Raw genomic sequence first — 20,880 nt, 5'->3', positions numbered from 1 at the left:
TGTGTCCAGTCAGGTGCAGCAGGCAGGAACGGGCTGCCCCCAACCACCAGCTGACTATTTGTACCTGGCCGGACACAACAATATAGGGAAGGCCTTTTTTTCTTAATTATTTCATGAAATAATTTAAAGAAAATTGACGTGGGGCTTCGCCCTGTTTTTGTGTCCGGCCAGGTACAACTATGCAGCTGGGGGCTGGAATCCGCAGCGCAGGGAGGCCCAAGCTTTCTGGGCCACCCCCTCTGCAAATTGCAGTCCGCAGCCACCCCGGAAAATGGCGCGTTCATAGAAGCGCCATCTTCTGGCGCTGTACCCAACTCATCCAGGGCCCTGATGCGGTGGCTCACTGGGTAATAAAGGGGTTAGGGCCAGCTTGGCATTATCAGCTGGCCCTAAGCCCAAAATTCATGGGGTCACGCCAATATTAGACATGACCACCATGAATTTCTAGTAAAGTATTTAAAAAAAACACAACACCCAGAAAAAAGTCCTTTAATTGAAATAAACACACAATTCTTTATTGTTCTAAATTAAACCATACTTACCATCACACCCATTCCAGCTGAAGCCAACGATCTCCTGAAATAAAAGAAAAATAATAAAGCAACATCATCCTTACCTTTCCGTGGTTCCCATGACAGCTTCAGCTCTGCTACATCGAGATGACAGGCTGGACCGCAGCAGAACGCTGCCATCCAGCCTGTCATCCCGCAGACACTGAGAAGCGCAGGCTTGCTTGCGCTCCACAGTGTCTCTCTGTGAGGGCATCCAGATGAGCCGAGTTAATGTCCAATGAACTCGGCTCACCTCATGCACGTCACTGACAGCGTGGGAAAATTCTCACACTGAAGCGCTGAGTGCAGGAGAATTCCCCCACGCTGTCAGTGACGTGCAGGAGGTGAGCTGAGTTCATTGGACATGAGCTCACCTTATGCACGTCACTGACAGCATGGGAAAATTCTCCTGCACTCAGCGCTTCAGCGTGGGAGAATTCTCACGCTGAAGCGCTGAGTGCAGGAGAATTCTCCCACGCTGTCAGTGACGTGCAGGAGGTGAGCTGAGTTCATTGGACATGAGCTCACCTTATGCACGTCACTGACAGCGTGGGAGAATTCTCCTGCACTCAGCGCTTCAGCGTGAGAATTTTCCCATGCTGTCAGTGACGTGCATGAGGTGCGCCGAGTTCATTGGACATGAACTCGTCTCATCTTTATGCCGTCACAGCCAGACACTGCAGAGCGCAAGCATGCCTGCGCTTCTCAGTGTCTGCGGGATGACAGGCTGGATGGCGGCGTTCTGCTGCGGTCCAGCCTGTCATCTCGATGTAGCAGAGCTGGAGCCATCGTGGGAACCATGGAAAGGTAAGGATGAGGTTGCTTTATTATTTTTCTTTTATTGCAGGAGATCGTTGGCTTCAGCTGGAATGGGCGTGATGGTAAGTATGGTTTAATTTAGAACAATAAAGGATTGTGTCTTTATTTCAATTAAAGGACTTTATTCTGGGTGTTTGTGTTTTCTTTTAACTTTGACTATGGGGTTAGTAATGGGGGTGTCTTATAGACGCCTCTCCATTACTAACCTGGGCTTGATGTCAGCTGGCATTATAAGCTGACATCAACCCCAGCCCTATTACCCCCTGCCACCGCTACAGGGCAGCGTGGAAGAGCGAGGCTAAGTGCCAGAATTGGCGTATCCTATGAATACGCCATTTCTGGGGCGGCTGACGGCTGGTGTTTCTAGCCTGGGAGGGGGCCAATATTCATGGCACCCTTCCTGGGCTATTAATATCAGCCCCCAGCTGTCTGCCTAGCCTTTGCTAGCTATTAAATTAGGGGGGACCCCACGTCATTTTTTTGGGGGGGTCCCCCATTTTAATAGCTAGTAAAGGCTATGTATTCAGCTGGGGGCTGATATTAGTAGCCTGGGAAGCTCCGTGGGTATTACCCCCTTCCCAGGCTTCAAACATCTGCCCCAGCTGTCTGCTTAACCTCCGCTAGAGACTAAAATTAAGGGGAACCCCACGCCAATTTTTTTTAATAATAAATCCTTTATTTTAATACTAAATGACAAGTACAGTAACTAACACTATCACTGTACTTCATATATATGTGACTGACATGTTTCTATCTATCTAATCTATGTGTGAAGCTCTATTCTGTCTGTTATAAATTGTCGTGTACAGATGCTGAATTGCCGGCCGGCTTTTTTAAAGAGACGGTGCATGAAAACACTATTATTTTTTTTAATAAATCCTTTACACTAAATGACAAGTACAGTAAGCAACATTGTCACTGTACTTCATATATATGTGACTGACATGTTTCTATCTATCTAATCTATGTGTGAAGCTCTATTCTGTCTGTTATAAATTGTCGGATACCGCTGCTGAATTGCCGGCCGGCTTTTTTAAAGAGACAGTGCATGAAAACACTATTATATTTTTTAATAAATCCTTTACACTAAATGACAAGTACAGTAAGCAACACTGTCACTGTACTTCATATATATGTGACTGACATGTTTCTATCTATCTAATCTATGTGTGAGGCTCTATTCCTTTTTGTCTAAATTGTCGGGTACCGGTGTATGCCGCTGCTGAATTGCCGGCCGGCTTTTTAAAGAAAGCGTCTTCTGAGCAGTTTGTCAGCTTTTGGACACCTTTGAAGGTGTTTTCTATGTGTTTCTATGTGTTTTTGTTTGCCTGCCATTGGTTTTAACGGTGTTCGACGGTGTTCTAAGGTGTTCGACGAACAGTTCGACGAACAGTTCCTCGAACATCCCGGTGTTCGATGAACCGAACCGAACCCGAACACTACGGGGGTGGCTCAACACTACTTAGAAGGTCTAATGTGACCAGCAGCCAGGCTAGTCTGTATGTACTCCTCCAAGGCCTTTCTTTCAGGGATAGTCAGATTAAACAAGCGACTTTTGGGAAGAGTAGCACCCGGAACAAACTCAATGGCGCAATCATAATCCCTATGAGGAGTTAAAACTTGCGACTCCTCCTCCGAAAAAACTCTCCAAAAATCTTGAATAGGTACCGGTAATTCCCCTTTTTCCACAGCCGCAATGCGACCATTACAACATTTATCATAGCACTTCGGACTCCAAGACTTAATCACATTCGTAGACCAGTCCAATAAAGGATTATGCAGTCTTAACCAAAGAAATCCTAGAACAACTGGAGAGGGTAAATTATCCAAAACAACCAAGTCCAAAATTTCTTGGTGAAATTCATTGATAGTGAGGGGAAATGCCGCAGTCTTGTGAGTAATACATTTCAAAGGAGTGTTATCAATTGCAACCACAAAAATAGGTGATGACAAAGGTTTGGATTTCAATTTAAGATTTTCCAAAAACCCTTTATCAATCACATTAAGTGTTGAACCACAATCCACAAATACCTGAAATTCAATCAAATCTCCCTGCAGAGTAGTACTCCCAGAAAGAAACACTCCTGCAGAGCGTAAACAAGCTATACAGGCGTAACTGACCTTTTTTTTTTCTCTACTTAAATGACGCTCACAATACTTAATCAAATGGTCAGCTTTACCACAATAAAGACACAATCCCTCGGCGAATCTCCGGTCTCTTTCCTGAGAGCGGACTGACATCGCCCCAACCTCCATCGGTTTCCCGCCGTCAGAGCAGATTTTCTGGGGACTAGGAACTGACATTACAGGAGTCTTCACCTCATTAAGCCTGCACCTCAGTCTCCTGTCTATACGAACAGCTAACTGCATAGCTTCCTGCAGAGTCTCAGGTGCAGGGAATGCAATTAGCAAATCCTTAACCCTTTCACTCAGACCAGCAAGAAATAAACATCTCAGCGCCGGATCATTCCACTTAACTACTGAAGCCCATCTCCTGAAGTGTGTGCAATAATTTTCAACATCATCTGACCCCTAATTCAAACTTCTAAGTTCTGATTCAGCAGATGAGATTCGATCAGGATCGTCATATAATAGCCCCAGAGCAGAAAAAAATTCTTCAACAGACCTTAAACATGCATCATTAGGCTGGAGAGAAAAGGCCCACCCCTGTGGTTCATTGCGCAAAAGTGACATAATAAAACCAATGCGCTGTGATTCATTCCCAGAGGATCTTGGTCTCAAATGAAAATATAACAAGCATTTTTAAAGGAAAAAAAATCTTGCTGTTTACCATAAAAAGCATCAGGCAGTCTTACCTTGGGTTCGACAAAATGCGCTCCAGGACAGCTACTCACGTGTTGCTGAAGCTCGGCCACCTCCAGAGACAATTCCTGCAGGAGTTGAGCCAAATCCTGGACGGAAACCATACTGATCCCCGAATTTCTTTCCTTTTAGTTTTTTGGGCTGGACTTACTGTTATTATCTGCAACATGTACTAAGGAAAGATAGGGGAAAGCTGTCCCTACAGTAAGACTAAACTGAATCCATACGATGTAGCGGGCTGCCTGTTCCTAGTGAACAGACCCGCCTTAGTCCTTGGCTAGTCTGAACGAAGACCTATAGAATTAAGGGAGGGGTCCCTAAAAGAACTAAGGACTGAGACAAAAATTGGACACCTCCTAAACAGAAGTTGTTGCAGAACACAAAAAGACAAACTGACAAAAAGTACTAGAGGTCCCAGAGGACCGAGCGAACTGACAGAAAAAGGCACCGAAGCACCAGGATAGAGAAACAGTAAAACACTGAAGTCTAGCACAGCCAGAAGGGCGGAGCTGGAATATAAAAGCAGATGGTCACATGACCGCAAACTACAAGATAGAAAAAACAAACAGGAGGGTTCTAACAGATAGTGCGAGTGTAAGCTATTTTACTTCATTTACAATGGGCAAGGCACGTGGCAAGGGACGTGGAACTGGACGTTCTGGTGATGGTGCGTGTAGAGGACGGGGCCGTGGCCAAGGTGAAAATGTGCCACAACCAACAGCCACATCTTCTCGCTCCCACTTCTTGACCGAATTACTAGGGAAGCACACTACAACACCAGTATTGCAAACTGATCAGTGTGAACAGGTTATTAATTGGATAGCAGATAATACTTCCAGTCACCTGGGCACCACCAACTCTGGTCTGTCTTCCACACGGTCAAGTTTTAGTAGCCGTGAGTCTCGACTGCATACTCCTCCTCACCTTGATGCTCCTTCCTCCCGCCATGCCGAGTGTCATCAGACAGCAACTGATCCCACACTTGGACACTCTGAAGAGCTGTTCACTGGTCCATTTCCATATTTGTGCCCCTCGCCTGCTCCGCTTGAAGTGGTGGAAGAGGAGATCCCATGTAACGATGCCCAAATATTTGAACAGCCACGGCCACAGGAAGTCGACGCTGGCAATTTGTCACAAGAGGTGGACGATGACGAGACACAATTGCCACGAAGTGAGGAGGAGGATCGTGGTGCGCAAGTGGAAGAGGAGGAGGTGGTGGATGATCTAGTAACTGACCCAACGTGGCAGGAGGACACGCAGAGCGAGGCCAGCAGCACACAGGGGGAGGGAGGCAGAGTACCCCAACAGGCAGGAAGAAGCAGTGTGGTGGCCGCACACAGAAGGCGGGCAACAGTTTCCCGTAACACCAACACGAGGGACGTTGCCAGTACAAGCGGTAGGTCTTCCAGAGTCTGGAATTTTTTTAAAGACTTGTGCTGATAACCCCAAAAAGGCCATTTGTACCACCTGCCATGCCAGCATCAGCAGGGGTGACAAAACTACCAGCTTGACCACCACCAGCATGATCAGTCACATGGCAGCAAAGCACCCGACTTTGTGGGGCGAACCCCAGGGTCCACGACCAGTGTAAGCGGGTGTCACCACTGCTTCTTCCGCTGTTGTACGTGTGATAGAACCCCCTGTTGTGCATGCAAGGCAATCCCCTGTCCATACTGCATGCAAAGATGCCCCCTCCTCTCAGTCTTCACTTGTTATGGCAGTTTCTCAAGAAACAGCATCAACGTCCACGTCCCACCACAGCGTTCAATTGTCCATATCCCAGAGCTTTGAACAAAAGGACAAATTCGCAGCCAACGCCCCACAGGCCACAGTCCTAAATTTGCACATTTCACGACTGCTTACGTTGGAAATGCTGCCTTTTAGGCTGGTGAGACGGAATCCTTCCGCAACCTTATGGCGGTGGCCGTCCCTCGGTACTCAGTCCCCAGCCGACACTATTTTGCCCGGTGTGCCATCCCCGCACTACACAAGCACGTGTCCCAAAACATCTGCCGTGCCCTCAGCAACGCAGTTACTGGGAGAGTCCACCTGACAACGGACACGTGGACAAGTGCTTGTGGCCAGGGACGGTACATCTCCCTGACGGCACACTGGGTAAACATAGTGGAAGCCGGGACCCAGTTAACCTTGGGACGGAACACATCCTCCCCACACCGAGGATTGCGGGCCCTATGTCAGTCAGAGTTGCCCCCACAGTGTACAGCTCCTGCGCATCATCCTCCTCCTCCTCATGTTCAGCCTTCATCTCAGATATCACCACATCAGTTACAAGCTGGAAGCACTGCAGTACTGCCTCCGCCAAGCGGCAACAGGCTGTGCTGAAACTCATAAGCTTAGGTGAGAAACCTCACACTGCTTGTGAGTTGTGGACAGCTGTGAAAGAGCAGGCAGATCTGTGGCTGAGACCGCTGAACCTACATCCAGGCATGGTCGTGTGTGACAATGGGCGTAACCTGGTGGCGGCTCTGAGGCGAGGCGAGATCACACACGTACCATGCCTGGCTCATGTGCTTAACCTCGTTGTTCAGCGGTTTCTTAAATCGTACCCCAAGTTTCCAGATCTGCTCGTCAAAGTACGCCGCCTGTCAGCTAATTTTCGCAAGTCGGCTACAGCTTCTGCCGCCCTTGCTGTGTTGCAGCCGTGTTTGCAGCTTCCGGCACACCGACTGGTGTGTGATGTCCCCACACGTTGAAACTCTACCCTCCACATGTTGCAAAGGATTTGTGAGCAGAAGAGAGCAGTTGTGGAGTACCAGTGGCAACAAGGCAGTCGATATTCAGGTCAGACTCCACTCATAAGACCTCAGGAGTGGACCTGGATGTCTGACATCCTGACAAACTTTGAGGAGTCCACCAAGATGGTGAGTGGCGATGACGCCATCATTAGCGTCAGCATCCAACTTGTCTGTCTTTTGCAACGCTCTCTGCAGAGAATTAAAGAGGAGGCATTGCAGCCAGAGTATGATGAGATGGATCAAGAAGCCGTAGCGGGCGATTACACACAGCCCAGCCTCATCTCATCCCAACGTGCATTAGGGGACAATGAGGGAGAGGAGGAGGAGGAAGAACAGGAGCTGGTATCATGCGCTGTAGACTGTAGTACCTGTTCAACTGTCATACCGTTGGTTCAGCGTGGGTGGCCTGAGGACAGGGGGGAGGAGGAGGAGGAGGAGGAGAGCATGGTCAGTCGTCATCTTGGTGAGGACATGGAAGTCTTGCCCGTTACCAGTCTGGCATGTGTGTCACCCTGGCCTGGATGCCACAAATGTATAATAAAGCTGTGTCTGAGAGCAAGGGGGAGGTTCTCTGGTCAGGGACCATTAGCATGCAGCACCTCCTGTCCCAGGCCAGTAGGGGGAGCAGGCTGCCCCTATAAAAGCTGGAACTGGGGGCAGGGTTAGAGAGTTCTGGACGACCTGTCTCTGGAGTGAGAGGTGTCCCAGAGAAGGGAGAGCCAGTTCAGCTGAGGCTGAGGAGGACGAGTGGCAGTAGAGTAGCCATGAGCCAGGGACGGAAGGCGAGGGAAGCCTGTCCTGGCTGAGAGAGAAACTGAACTACCAGACTTTGGTGTCCGAGGCTGTTAGGATTCCAAGTACTACAGCAAATAACCAGTCCGCAGGGGATTGTATGTTCCTTGGCCTAAGAAGCCCGGAGGTTCCGCCACAGCAGAAGGGACCAGCAGAACTGTACGAAGCCAAGAGTAGAAAGGGACCTAAGTTGCAAGCCATACGGGCAAGAAGACACGCTGAGCTCAGGAACGTGGGATGTTACACCACAAGGAGGGAAATAGCCAGAAAGAGCGCAGAGAGTACGGTAGGACTTCACCCTCACCCTGACAAGGGCCAGCTTCCCATTTGTTCTCAGACATCCAGTTCCCCTCCTAGCCGGGACTGTTTTTGGGTCGTCTCACCTGTTCTAATAAAGACCCTGAACTGTTTAAGAGGCCTCCGTTTCCTGGCTATTGCGGTCGGAATCATCCCCTCCATCATCCATCCATATACTGCCCTGGGGCCATACTCCTTCCGTGGGGAGTTGTACTATTCAGTGCTGCACATTTACATCTGCCCCAGCGGTCCGCACTGCAGCGGCGGTTAACCCTGACCGCAATCCACGGGTGGCGTAGTCGGACATTTAAAACCTTACAAATAGACTGCCACAACATTTGCTCTGACCACCCTGAGCCACGGACCGGGTTGCCACTACTATCCCCGTTATTGCCCTGTTGCCCGGCTCCGAGTGCCCCACGGCCCAGGGGGCGAGTCACATGCATGACTGACTTTATGTTATGCTGCCTTAACCGTGACCCTCGCGTTGTCAAAATGTTGGGTGACAGTCATTACTGGTTGGTGACACTTTTAGACCCCCGCTACAAGGAGAACTTTCACTCTCTTATTCCTGAAGTGGAGAGGTCTACAAAAGTCGGGCAGTACCAGAAGGCCCTTGCTGCAGAACTGTTAAAAAAATTCCCATCTGAACACGCTAGCGGCAGAGGTCACAGTTCGTTGCCCAACCAAGGCGTACAGGCGAGAGAGACGCAACTTCAATCCAGCAGAGGCAGGGGAACACTGTCAACGTTCTGGGACAGTTTTCTGAGACCCGCCCAGCTTACAGGCCCTGAGGCGCGGGGTACTCTCACAAGGAGTGGAAAGTTTCAAAAGATGGTGAGGGAGTACCTTGCTGACCGTAAGAGCGTCCTCCGTGATTCCTCTGTGCCTTTTAATTATTGGGTATCCAAGCTGGACACTTGGAATGAACTCGCTCTGTACGCCTTGGAGGTCCTGGCCTGCCCTTCCGCTAGCGTGTTATTGGAGCGTGTTTTTAGTGCCGCTGGGGGAATTATAACAGATAAGCGCACTCGCCTGTCAACTGACAATGCTGACAAGCTGAACCTTATCAAAATGAACAAGGGCTGGATTTGGCCAGACTTCTCATCACCACCAAATGACAGCAGAGTAACATAAAGTCAAATCTACTGTGTTATTTCGGGAGGTGTATTCCCATGCACCGCTTCACAACCACACATGGGTGTTATGTTCTGCTACCAGAGCTAAGGAAAGAGAGGAAATCTGTCCCTACGATAGAACTCAGCTGAATCCCTACGATGTAACAGGGAACCTGATCCTGCGATCAGACCTGCTAAAGTCCTAAGCTAGTCTGTACGGAGACCTATAGATGTGGGGAAGGAATCCCTACAAGTACTAAGGACTGGGAGGAAAAAGGGACACCTCCTAACAGAAATAGTAGCAGACAGACAGACAAACAAAATATATAGAACACTGAGGTCCGTAGACCAAGCAAACTAACAGAGTTAGATACAGAACACAGGCTAGCTAGAAAGTAGTTATACAATGAAGTCCAGCAAAGCCAGAAGGGCGGAGCAGGATTAAATAGGCCAACGAGGTCATGTGACCAGCAAAGGAAAAAACCTAAGAGCAAGGTTCTAACAGTACCCCCCCTTCTAAGAGGATCCTCCGGATCCCCTAGGACCAGGCTTATCAGGAAATCTCCTGTGAAACGCTCTGATAAGTCTGGATGCGGAAACATCATCTGACCTCACCCAAGAGTTATCCTCGGGTCCGAAACCTTTCCAGGCCACCAGATACTGCAAACTACCTCTATACCGTCTAGAGTTAAGGATGCGAGAAATTTCATATTCCCCGTCCTCCACCACCGGAGGAACAGAGGCAGAGGCGTCACCATCCGACACAACAGCTTTTTTTAACAGAGAGACATGAAATACCGGATTAATTCTCCAGGAGGTAGGAACCTCCAACCTAACAGCAGATTGGTTGACAACCTGAAGCACCTTAAAGGGCCCTACAAACTTGGGACCCAATTTCTTAGAAGGAATCCTCAACCGCAGATTCCTAGAGGACAACCAAACCATGTCACCAACAGCGAACAAAACCTCCTGTCGTTTCCTATCAAAGTAGTCTTTAGATTTTCTGTTGGCCTCCTGAAGATTACCACGCACATCCGTCCAAACTCTCTCCAAATCACCGGAAAAATTCTCCTCCTCAGGCACGGCAGATCCCAACTTGGAGAACGACCCAAACGACGGATGTCTCCCAGAACAACAAAAAAAAGGCGAACAACCAGCAGAAGAAGATATATGATTGTTCAGAGCAAATTCAGCAAGTGGCAGAAACTCAGACCACCCCTCTTGATTGTCTGCCACAAAACAACGCAAGAACTGCTCAACATCCTGGTTTTTCCTTTCTGTCTGGCCATTAGATTCAGGATGATATCCGGACGAGAACGACAAATGAACTCCCAACCTGTCACAAAAGGCACGCCAAAAACGAGCCACGAACTGAGGACCCCTATCAGAAACAATGTCAGTAGGAACGCCATGAAGTCTGACAATTTCCTTGACAAAGGCCTTAGCGAGAGTTTTAGCGCAGGGCAGTTTGACGAAGGGAACCAAGTGACACATCTTGCTAAAACGGTCCACGACCACCCAGATGACAGTAAAACCCTCAGAGGGGGGAAGGTCAGTTATAAAGTCCATAGCCAAATGTGTCCAAGGAGCACTGGGAACCTCCAAAGGACAAAGCAACCCCGCAGCAGGAGTATGTGAGGACTTAGATCTAGCACATATAGTACATTGACGCACCCACTTAATGACTTCCTTCTGCCATCCAGGCCACCAAAAACTGCGACCCACCAGTCTCTTAGTCTCAGAGATTCCGGGATGACCTGCCAACCGAGATTCGTGACACTCAACAAACAAATCTCTCCTAAAGGTCCCAGGCACAAACAACCTCCCATGAGGAGTGTTAGATGGGGCATTCTCCTGTGCTTTAAGACTCTCATCTTCCAAAACAGAGTCCAAAGCAGCTATCACAACACCTTCTTGTAAAATGTTCTCCTCTTTCTCAGCACCGACTATGGGAGAAAAACTGCGAGACAAGGCATCCGCCTTAACATTCTTAGTACCAGGGATGTAAGTAACGGAGAAATTAAACCGCGAGAAAAACAGTGCCCACCTAGCCTGACGGGCATTCAGGCGCTTGGCAGCATCAAGATATATCAGATTTTTATGATCCGTAAGAACCTGAACGGGAAATTCCGCACCTTCCAAGAAGTGGCGCCAGTGTTCAAATGCGAGTTTAATAGCCAATAATTCCCGATTACCAATATCGTAATTCAGTTCAGTCTCCGAAAATTTTTTTGAAAAAAAGGCACAGGGATGTAATCCATCCCCGTTATCCTGAGACAATACTGCGCCAACCCCACCGAAGAAGCATCAACCTCAACCAAAAACGGCTTAGTCACATCAGGCTGCATAAGGATGGGAGCAGAGGTGAACCTCTCCTTGAGATACACAAAAGCTTCAATGGCCTCAGAAGACCACTGAACCGCATCAGCACCTTTCCTGGTGAGATCGGTCAGAGGTTTGACAATACTAGAAAAATTTTTTATGAATTTTCTGTAATAATTGGCGAAACCTAAAAACCTCTGTATCGATTTCAAACCAATAGGCCTAGGCCATTCCTGTACAGCTTGAACTTTAACCGGGTCCATCTCAAAACCTTCGCTGGAGATAATGTAACCCAAAAAACTAATTCTCTGTACAGCGAACTCACATTTCTCCAGTTTAGCAAAAAGCGAATTGTCCATTAACAATTGTAATACCTCACGTACGCTCCACCAATGAGACTCCAGATCCGGCGAATAAATCAAAATGTCATCCAAATACACAACCACATTTTTGCCGATCAAAGGTCTAAGGATGTCATTAATAAGATTCTGAAAAAATGCAGGAGCATTAGTAAGACCAAAAGGCATAACCAGATTCTCAAAATGACCCACAGGAGTGTTAAAAGCAGTCTTCCATTCGTCACCCTCCTTCATGCGCAACAGATTGTATGCCCCCTTAAGGTCAATTTTAGAGAACCACTTGGCCCCCATTAACTGGTTAAACAGATCAGGAATCAATGGCAGTGGGTAAGGATTGCGTACAGTAATTTTGTTAATCTCACGAAAATCCAGACAAGGACGTAAACCGCCGTCCTTTTTTTTTACAAAAAAAAATCCAACCGCCACAGGAGACTTAGAGGGCCTAATGTGACCGGCGGCCAAACTTGTCTGTATGTATTCATCCAAAGCCTTCCTCTCAGGAATAGTAAGGTTAAATAAACGACTTTTAGGAAGAGTCGCTCCAGGGACAAATTCAATAGAACAATCATAGTCTCTATGGGGAGGCAAAACCTGCGATTCCTTCTCAGAAAAAACTCTCCAAAAATCCTGAATAGGAACAGGCAATTCTCCCCTATCCAAAGCTGCAATACGCCCGTTACAACACTTGTCATAACATTTATGGCTCCAGGATTTAATTTCATTGGTAGACCAATCCAGTACAGGATTGTGAAATTTTAACCAGGGCAATCCCAATATTACTGGAGAAGGCAAGTTATTCAAAACTACCAAATCCAATTTCTCATGGTGAACACCATTAATAGTGAGAGGAAATTCACAGACCTTGAGAGTAATATTCTTCAAAGGGGAACCATCCACAGAAACCACAGCAATGGGGGATGATAAAGGTTCGGGTTTTAAATTGAGTCTTTCCAAGAATCCCCCATCAATTACATTCAGAGTAGACCCACAATCAACAAACACCCGAAATTCCATTAATTTTTCCTGAGCAATCGTGGAAGCAGCTAAAAATACACCCTTGGAATTTAAACAGGCAATACGGGCATGACTGACCATTTTTTTTTCTTTCTTCATACGAAGCTCACAGCCTTTAATCAAATGACCAGATTTTCCGCAATAGAAACACAAGCCTTCAGAAAATCGACGGTCTTTTTCTTGAGAGCGAGGTGCCACCGATCCAATCTCCATCGATTCACCACTGTTAGTACACACATTCTCATAACCAGAAACTGACATAGCAGAGGATTTGCTCTCATTAACCCTTGCACGCAGTCTCCTATCCACCCGTATAGCTAATTGCATAGCCTGTTGCAAATATTCAGGTGTAGGATAAGCAATTAGCAGGTCTTTAACCCTTTCATTGAGCCCAGCAAGAAATAGACTTTTCAGAGCAGAATCGTTCCACCCTGTTTGAGTAGACCAACGACGGAAATGAGTACAATATTTTTCCACATTACCTGATCCCTGTTTCAAACGTCTCAACTCAGTCTCAGCTGATGCGACACGGTCAGGATCATCATATAATAGTCCCAAAGCAGAAAAAAAACTATCCACTGATCTGAAGCATGTATCACTAGGTTGCAAAGAAAAGGCCCACTCCTGAGGCTCTTTGCGCAAAAGTGACATTATGAACCCTATGCGCTGGGATTCATCCCCAGAGGACTTGGGTCTCAAACGAAAATACAATAAGCAAGCATTTTTAAATGAAAAAAATTCTCGGTGTTCACCAAAAAATAAATCCGGCAAACATACCTTAGGCTCCAAGAAATGTGCTCCAGGACAGTTACTCACGTGCTGATGGAGCTCGGCCACCTCCAGAGAGAGTCCCTGCAGGCGTTTAGCCAAATCCAGAACCGACACCATGATGGAACAGAAAAATCTTTCCTTAGAGAATTTGCTGGCTGGACTTACTGTTATGTTCTGCTACCAGAGCTAAGGAAAGAGAGGAAATCTGTCCCTACGATAGAACTCAGCTGAATCCCTACGATGTAACAGGGAACCTGATCCTGCGATCAGACCTGCTAAAGTCCTAAGCTAGTCTGTACGGAGACCTATAGATGTGTGGAAGGAATCCCTACAAGTACTAAGGACTGGGAGGAAAAAGGGACACCTCCTAACAGAAATAGTAGCAGACAGACAAACAAACAAAATATATAGAACACTGAGGTCCGTAGACCAAGCAAACTAACAGAGTTAGATACAGAACACAGGCTAGCTAGAAAGTAGTTATACAATGAAGTCCAGCAAAGCCAGAAGGGTGGAGCAGGATTAAATAGGCCAACGAGGTCATGTGACCAGCAAAGGAAAAAACCTAAGAGCAAGGTTCTAACAATGGGTATACGCTTCCTCATTTCGGCTGTATTTTTCTCTTCTCCTTATCCTCAGCCTCCACCACCACTATACCACCAGGGTGACCTTGGTCCGTGTTGCCAGCATTGCAAGTTCCTCCGTCCTAATTTTTGGCAGCTTTTGCTTGGAAGGCATAGGCAAAGACTATGGGAGACCCACTCCCCAATAATGGGAATAATGTTTTTAAGATTCTGTACTGCATGGCTCTTGTTTGCCAGCATTGCAAGTTCCTCCGTCCTAATTTTTGGCAGCATTTGCTTGGAAGGCATAGGCAAAGACTATGGGAGACCCACTCCCCAATAATTTGAATAATGTTTTTAAGATTCTGTTCTGCATGGCTCTTGTTTGCCAGCATTGCAAGTTTCTCCGTCCTAATTTTTGGCAGCTTTTGCTTGGAAGGCATAGGCAAAGACTATGGGAGACCCACTCCCCAATAATGGGAATAATGTTTTTAAGATGCTGTACTGCATGGCTCTTCGAAAGGGCATTTAAACCATCTTGTTAAGATACTGCAACCTCCACGTCTCTTCCAAGGGGCATTAAAACCGTCTTGTTAAGCTACTGCAACCTCCACGTCTCTTCCAAGGGGCATTAAAACCGTCTTGTTAAGCTACTGCAACCTCCATTTCTCTTCCAAAGGAAATTAAAACCGTCTTGTTAAGCTACTGCAACCTCCACATCTCTTCCAAGGGGCATTAAATCCGTCTTGTTAAGCTACTGCGACCTCCACCACTCTCCCCTGGGGCATTAAAACCGTCTTGTTAAGCTACTGCGACCTCCACGATTCTTCCAAGGGGCATTAAAACCGTCTTGTTAAGCTACTGCGACCTCCACCACTTTTCCAAGGGGCAGTGATATTGTCTTTTTATTCCACTGCGACCTCCACCATTCTTCCAACGGGCATTGCATTTCCTCCTAATTTTAGTCAGCTTTTGCTTTTCAATGCATAGGCGAACACTAAGGGAGACCCACTCCCCAATAATGGGCAGAAGGTTTTTAGTATGCTGTAATCCACGTCTGTTTCAACGGGCATTGCAGTTCCTCATAATTTTTGGAAAGCCTTCCATTCACTCCTTAGGCCAACAGTGCACAGGAGACCCAGTTGCTATAAATGGAAAAAACGGTTTAGTTAAGGCCCTCTGACTTCCATGTCACTTCCAAGGGGCATTGGAGTGCCTCGAAATTTTTGTTAGGCATTGCACTCACTGCATGCCCTTTAACTGTGTAGCCGAACCGCTCCTTTTGGTACAGAAACATATCCTAGAAGACATGTGTGGTTGACTGGCCTGATATTGATGTGAATGGTCCCTGTTCCTCCTGCTCTTTCTCCTTTGCCACCACCTCATCCATCATTCATCACCTGAAGCTTTGTTTTAATGGGAGTCATAGAACTGGGATAGTAGCAGGAAAACATCCAGCAATCCTCGGAGGAGGTAGGATATGCGCCAAAACGCTGACTACCTCAGGCCTAGCCGCTACTACATACATGCGCTTGCATTCCAAGAAAACAAAGCAGACGCTAACTTCTATCATCATCATGAAACTGCACTGACTAAAGTCACAAACGACCTACTAACCGCCAAATCTAAGCGACACTACTCTGTCCTCCTCCTCCTAGACCTGTCATCTGCCTTTGACACAGTGGACCATTCCCTCTTACTCCAGACTCTCTCATCTCTCGGCATCACAGACTTGGCCCTATCCTGGATCTCCTCATACCTAACAGACCGGACATTCAGTGTCTCCCACTCACAGACCACCTCCTCATCTCGCCCCCTATCTGTCTGTGTCCCCCAAGGTTCAGTTCTAGGACCCCTGCTCTTCTCCATCTACACCTTAGGCCTGGGACAGCTCATAGAGTCTCATGGCTTTCATTATCACCTCTATGCTGATGACACACAGATCTACCTCTCTGGACCCGATATCACCTCCTTACTAACCAAAATCCCACAATGTCTGTCCGCTATTTCATCCTACTTCTCTGCCAGATTTCTAAAACTTAACATGGACAAAACAGAATTCATCATCTTTCCGCCATCTCATTCAACCCTCCCAACTGACCTATCTATCAACGTCAATGGCTGCCCACTCTCCCCAGTCCCTCAATCTCGCTGTCTTGGGGTAACCCTGGACTCTGAACTCTCCTTCAAACCACATATCCAAGCCCTTTGCACTTCCTGCCGACTCCAACTCAAAAATATCTCCCGGATCCGCACATTCCTAAACCATGAATCTGCAAAAACACTAGTGCACACCCTCATCATCTCCCGCCTTGACTACTGCAACCTCCTGCTCTGTGGCCTCCCATCTAACACTCTCGCACCCCTCCAATCTATCCTAAACTCTGCTGCTCGACTAATAAACCTGTCCCCCCGCTATTCTCCGGCCTCTCCTCTCTGTCAATCTCTTCACTGGCTCCCCATTGCTCAGAGACTCCAGTTTTAAACCCTGACCATGACATACAAAGTCATTCACAACCTGTCTCCTCCATATATCTCTGACCTAGTCTCCCGTTACATACCTGCACGCAACCTCCGATCCTCACAAGATCTCCTGCTCTACTCCCCTCTTATCTCCTCCTCCCACAACAGTATACAAGATTTCTCCTGTGCTTCCTCCCTACTCTGGAACTCTCTACCCCAACATATCAGACTCTCGCCTACCGTGGAAACCTTCAAAAGGAACCTCAAGACCCACCTCTTCCGACAAGCCTACAACCTGTAGTAACCACCGCTCCACCATACCGCTGCACGACCAGCTCTACCCTCACCTACTGTATCCTCACCCATCCCTCGTAGATTGTGAGCCCTCGCGGGCAGGGTCCTCGCTCCTTTTGTACCAGTCGCTGTCACATTGTGTTCAAGATTATTGTAATTGTTCTTGTATTATACCCCTTTTTCACATGTAAAGCGCCATGGAATAAATGGCGCTATAATAATAAATAATAATAATAATAATCATCATCATGCTCCTCACCTTGGCACTCTCAACTCCCCTGATGGAGAAGCCAGGGCCCACCGGAGGAGTCTGGTCCTCTGGTGGGCTCGTCCAATGCTGCCCTAAAGCAGGCCAGGCTAAGAAAAGTGTGGGGAAGTTTCAAGGAGAAATAGGGGCGGCTGGGGACCGAGTATGGACACCCGGCTGCCCCCTGGCGGCTGGGGACCGAGCGTGGACACCCGACCGCCCGGCGGCTGGGGACTGAGAATGGATATCTCGCTGCCGAAGCAGCCATGAGGTGGTGGCCAGCTTCGGCCTCCTCCAAACTAAAAGGCCCCATTTCAAGTGCAAACTAGCAGTATGGTATTGCAGCCTGGGGGTGGGTGGGTGGCAGGCTGCATACTTGCGCTTGCATTGCAAGGAATGGGAGAGGTACAATTGAACACTTGCATGGGGATAGTTGCAAGTCTGCATCTTCTGATCACTTCTGATGGGCACACTTTTAGGCAGTGACTTGGGTGTCAGAGATGCTTCCAGGGGTCTTCCCCATGCTGTTCCCATGTCTTTTCAGCACTGTATGCATGTGTCACACAGCACATGGCCAGATAAGATTGTAAAATGTTAAAATGACATTTCCTGGTGAATGCATTTGTCACGGTTGAAAGCAATACAAAAACGCATAAAAAATGCTACTTGTGAACATAGCCCAAGGTGTAGAGGAGTATTTTTGTTTTTGATTATTTATTTTACCTTATACACAAGTCTTTACCCTGGAAAGGATGTTCCTTAACATATTTCACATGAAAACCATTTCAGTTTAGTTTTTGAACGTTTTATTGTGAGCCCGTTAAAGTGGCTTAATACCTCTGACCACGTTGTTGACAGCAGTGACCTGGGGGTCAGAAATGCTTCCTGGGGCGATGGCTATGCTGTCCCCATGTCTTTTGAGCACTGTCACTATTGTTTTGGGCACTTTTTAGGCTTTCTACAGACTGCCGGGGGTGCCGGCGCAAAAATGCTTGGGTCACACATACACTAACATTTGGCTCGTTGCTCGGGTTGAGCACCCGAGTATCGCGGTGAGCTCGGCCCGAGCTTCGAGCACCCGAGCATTTTAGTGCTCGCTCAACACTAGTCCTAGGTCATTAGCAGAACGGTAGGCACCAGCCAATCGGCAGTAGTTTGCCTCTGGGAAGCATATTAGTGAGGGGAAAAATAGACATTAGAGATTATGAGAAATTACACAGTCACAGTAGGATGATGTTACCTCTGACAGTGACATCGTCAGTTAAAGTCCATTGTTTTGAACAATCCTCCTATTTCACAGCCATAACAGTAATTCTTTATAATCTTAATATAAAGTTGCAGTGTCTACATGTTTTGCCACAGTATAACACCATCATCACCACCTTAATAAAGTGACATAATCTAATGGGTAATGGCATAATTTTTTCTCTCCTTAATTTTAAATGATTTTAACATTTTTCCTATTAAGGCCATGGCCCCACAATCAGTATTTGGTGGGAGCCAAAACCAGGTGAGGAACAATCAGATAAAAGGTATAATAGAAACAAGTCACCAATTCTGCATTTATCACCTACTCCTGATGTTGGCTCCCACTTCTGAGAAAAATACTGACCCAATACTGACCAAATACTGATAGTGGGGCCATGGCCTGAATCTGAGAGTAGCAATATTTAGGGCCTGGGACTGTGATTCCAGTGATGAGTCATAGTTTTCTCTCCTGCAGATCTAGTAGAGCTTCAAATACTGAGCTCTGAATAACCCCGCCCTCACCACTGATTGGCAGCTTTATGTTTACACCCTATATTGGCAGCTGCTAAACAGTGGTGGAGGCGGGGTTACATGGAACAGTTGACTAGGTTTCACATGACATCTAGTCCTGTACTGATAATTTCCTGCTTATAAAACACTATTTTACTGACAAAGCCATAAACAACCTAGCGAGTGACACATCGCTGGAATCAGGGTCTCTACCCCTACATCATGCTGCTTTCAGATTACATAGCAAGAACCTCTAGACAGATTCCCTTTATGGAGTAATTAACTTTAATTTAAAATAAAAATAATTTTGGCCAGCATGGAAATTTATGAAACTTTGCAAATCATTTTATTAAAGGATTTGTCTTTATTCCTGTAAAAAAAAAATCATATGCATTTATTTAAGTGACTTCCAAAATCCAGCTTTTCCATAGACTATATGCCTACATTCAGTTGCACTGCTGTAAAAAAATATTAATTTGGAGTACAGATGCTGGCAGTGAGAGGGTCAGCACTTTTTGTCCTCCTCTGACTGTTGAGCTTATCAGAACAATGTTCAGCAAATAGGTGCTGATCCATCACTGCCATCATCTGTACTCCAAAGGTGGACACTCTGATATCAAATAGACTGGGGAAAAGCAGGGGACAGGAAGCCACTTACATGTATTTTTTTCCAGGAATTAGGACAAATCCCATAATATAGTGATTTGTGCAGTGGCTGCAGCAGAAGCAGCATGGTAGAAAGATAAGATGTCAGACCATAAAATGCTTGGAAGTAAGGCCAAGACATGATGGACAGGGAGGCGATTTCTGGCAGTGTGTGCTCCATTTCTCTTGGTGGCAGCAGAATGGTCTGGAAGACAGTGAACGGACCGGCCGGCAGACAGATGGAATAGTTGAATAGTTGATGCATCAGCCAACGCTGCATGAAAGTCTGCACTGATACATGCCGGATTCATTTTCACAAATATTCGTTTTTTTCACATTTAAAACGGATAACCTGGTAAGTTTTAGTGTGAAAAATGCAAGGGCCATGCTGAACACTATCTCTGATATTACACTGTAGCTGGAATCGACAATACACCCATAGTAAACTGGGCCATTTCTAACTTGGTCCAATTTGTTGACCCAGAAATCCATGGGATGGAGCTCAGGGTATCTGCTGGAGAAAGGACACAGTCTAAGTATAACTGAGCTTCCATGTTCATACTACATACAATGATAAACCATCTGGTCTATCATACTACATACAATCATAAACCATCTGGTCTATCATACTACATACAATCATAAACCATCTGGTCTATCATACTACATACAATCATAAACCATCTGGTGTATCATACTACATACAATGATAAACCATCTGGTCTATCATACTACATACAATGATAAACCATCTGGTCTATCATACTACATACAATGATAGATCATCTGGTCTATCATACTACATACAATGATAAACCATCTGGTCTATCATACTACATACAATGATAAACTATCTGGTCTATCATACTACATACAATGATAAACCATCTGGTCTATCATACTACATACAATGATAGATCATCTGGTCTATCATACTACATACAATGATAAACCATCTGGTCTATCATACTACATACAATGATAAAGCATCTGGTCTATCATACTACATACAATGATAAACCATCTGGTCTATCATACTACATACAATGATAAACCATCTGGTCTATCATACTACATACAATGATAAACCATCTGGTCTATCATACTACATACAATGATAAAGCATCTGGTCTATCATACTACATACAATGATAACCCATCTGGTCTATCATACTACATACAAACATAAACCATCTGGTCTATCATACTACATACAATGATAAACCATCTGGTCTATCATACTACATACAATCATAAACCATCTGGTCTATCATACTACATACAATGA

Source organism: Phyllobates terribilis, unplaced genomic scaffold (genome assembly GCF_046119375.1).
Source record: "Phyllobates terribilis strain yellow unplaced genomic scaffold, ASM4611937v1 Scaffold_7__3_contigs__length_470593459, whole genome shotgun sequence".
Lineage (NCBI taxonomy): Eukaryota > Metazoa > Chordata > Amphibia > Anura > Dendrobatidae > Phyllobates > Phyllobates terribilis.
The sequence above is the reverse complement of the archived record's forward strand: the minus strand, read 5'-3'. Positions refer to the sequence as shown.